Below are 3147 nucleotides of genomic sequence, written 5' to 3' on the forward strand. Positions count from 1 at the left end.
TCATATTATCACTGTCTATTTTTCCTTGACCTTCATAGACAGTATTTCTTTGATTTTCATAATAAAATACCCGTTGATGTGTTCAAGAGTACTCATATCTCTATTTGTTCAGAATCTTTATCCCATGACTATTGATCTAGTGTGTGTCCTTCCAAGTCAACAGTCTGTGTTTAGCGAAAGACCATTCTTTCAAAAGGCTGACCATTTCTAAACTCATTCGATACAGCAGTTTATTGCTTTACCTACATTGTCAACATAAGCCTTTTGTTACCCCATTTAACCTAGACTTTGTGGAATTGCCTTTTTTGGGATTCCTACTCCGGGATCGAACTTTATAGTTATCATTATCATGAGGAAAGGTGTATCATCTATAAACTTTCAGTGTCAGTTCACTACCTTTGAGGAAGTGTCCTGTGTCTTTAGATTTGTCTTTCATTGAGTGTACATCAATTTTCTTCTCTCTAAGTTGAAAAAGTTCAGTTATGTAGATGTTAAAAAAAAGTGGCATATCTGTCAGTCTTTCTTATATAGAGTCAGTGTTCTGTTTTCTATCAGAACTGATGAAGAGCCCAATGAGGTGTGTCAAAAATCATCAATGTACTTACAGTCTTCAATTCAATAAAATGGTTGATTTCGTATCTTTGATACTCTATGATTCACTCTTAGATCTAATGTTTAAATAACTAAAGACACCCCTCTTGGATGAGATTGCAGACGAAATTCCCCTCGAGATATGAAAAGGTCAAACGAGAAGAAGAGCGTCTAGCATAGCCACTTGAAGAAGAAATCGAAGCTATCTATAGTGGTATCGAAATCCGAAACTCGGAAAAGATGGATTGGCAAAACTTTATTTCGCAAAGAGTGCAAAGAATTGATAAACCTGTTTATAGGGGTTTGAGGTAGTCTTGCTTGATCCTATAAGGATAAACCAGGGGAATGCCCTGTCGTTGAGCAAAGCAAGACTTCATCTGCTTTAGACATCCAGTTGAAGAGTAAAATTTTAAAGAGATAAGCATCAGACATCCTGTGGAGCTGATGAGATATTGGAAGAAGAAATAGACAAGGAGTTGTGGAATCTTGAGCATAAATTCAAGATCTTCGAGATGAGAATGGAGCACAGTGGTTAAAGTTTTGCCTGACATGCTGTCAGACTCCTCGAAAATTTTCAAAGTCTTTGAACCTTAAGCAAAAGAGCTTGTACATCAAATACACAGAGAGGTCATCCTTGGACGTTTGAACTTTTATAGCCAAAATCCTAACGTTTAAAAATCCTTCTATGAACCCTTTGGGCCAAAAGCAAAATTAAACAATTTCTTTTCCAACACATTATAAACCCGGGGCATTTATGCACCCGAACTACGTCGGACCTGATCCCTAACTCTTTAGGGGTACGTAGGCAACCTGATTAATTCAGGTTCGGTCAAACCTTGGAATAAAATCCCTTTTAAAAATTTTTGAAGCTAAATGCTAAACCATTCTTTGAAAAACTTCAAAACGAACTACGCGAATCTAATCCTCTATTTTTGGGGTACGTAGGCAGTCTGGCTAGACCAGATTCTGTCCAAATCCTTAGAACCTTAGGTATTCAACCCTTTTGAACCCGAGCCCACATAGAAAGTCCTTCTGGTGAAACAAGCAGAGGTTCAAGGCAAATGAAAGCAAAAACAGAAAAAAAGAACGAGAATCTGAAGACCCACTAGGTTGAAAACCCGAAAGGGCGGCCTAGGTAAAGTCATTTTCTTGCTAAGTCAATAACCAAAGAGATTGGCTTATCTAAAGTAAGGGTAGCAGTCTGCTGGATTGAAAACTTGAAGATGCAATCTAGTCAGAAGCAAAAACTTCCCATGAAAAGTTGAGTTGAATGGAAGCAGAAAGAGTTCCTCAGTAGCGAAGAATTCCAAAGTTTGAGTGCAAGTAGTGCAACCAAAAGAGTTAAAAACAAGGTTTTACTTCAAAAAAAAAATTTGAAAACTTTAAAAATGTCAAAAAAACATTTGAAAACATTAAAAACCTTAAATATCTTGGATTATTAGGCTTTAATTAAGAGAGTTCGTTTCGAACTACGTTGGCTTGATCCTCTTTCACGAGGTACGTAGCGCAACTCGGGATCCATGTCCCAAGTCTAGCCAAACTTTGTAAATAAAGGCTTTAACCTTTTTTCTTTAAAACCTTATTTTTAACAAGATCTTCCTCTAGAGTTAGGAGTTTGTCCTAGATAGGGAGTTTTTAGAGTTAGGAGTTTGTCTTTGATTTGTTGTGTGCTTATTTGTGTTTGTTTTAGAGTTAGGGGTTTGTCCTAGAGTTATATGAACACCTCCGTCCGGTCAGTCGGCGATCCACATCGCCGAGTGATGACTAGAGTAGGATACGTTAGTCCACCCTTTGTTTTTCTTAGGAAACACAGCCTAGTTACACATAGGTTGTAGGAACCACCTGCATTAGCTTAGGGTTAATCTGCATTTAGTTAGGGCATATAGGGTGTCCTAAAATCCACAATTCACTGGAATTTAAATAATCGTACAATAAACTTTAATAATTGGTCCGGTCTTTTCGATCGAGTCTAGGATAGAGGGCTAGGTGTCTTAGGCATCATAGCTTAGAATAGGTGCGAAGAACTACGTTGCATTGATTCTCGTGGAGGCGGGGATACGTAGGCTTCTTTGGATGAATATCAGACCATCCAAGGACTCGGGCTAATGTTTTAGAGTCTTAGGATTTATTGTGTTTTTATTATATGTTTTGATGTGTTTTCTTACTTTCTTGTACTGATCCTATACCTTTAGCTGTAGCTTGTATGTGTATGTCCACTAGAACTTAGACACCAGTTAGGCATGTCACTCAAAACCTAGTTGTTATTAGGTGGCACATCTTTTATCTTACATTATGTGTGCTTATTATTTCATCCCCGAGTCATGCATGATTAGGTAGACGTTCACTCGGGGATATTTGTTCCCATTTCACATGATTTTTACCCAAACTTCTTTGGAGTTAATGAAAATGGCATGAGAGACAAGTGCTTGCACTCGGACGAATTGGGGGTGCTCTTCAGACCTTCTCCATTCGTAATCAGGCACGAACCCATATATATTTCTGGTTATCCATTGCACAGAGGATTTGATTTTGGGGTTCCATGGCTTATCCATGCAT

This window comes from Tasmannia lanceolata, unplaced genomic scaffold (assembly GCF_043159265.1).
Source record: "Tasmannia lanceolata isolate RefF3 unplaced genomic scaffold, GAP_Taslan_0.1 ptg000015l, whole genome shotgun sequence".
Classification (NCBI taxonomy): domain Eukaryota; kingdom Viridiplantae; phylum Streptophyta; class Magnoliopsida; order Canellales; family Winteraceae; genus Tasmannia; species Tasmannia lanceolata.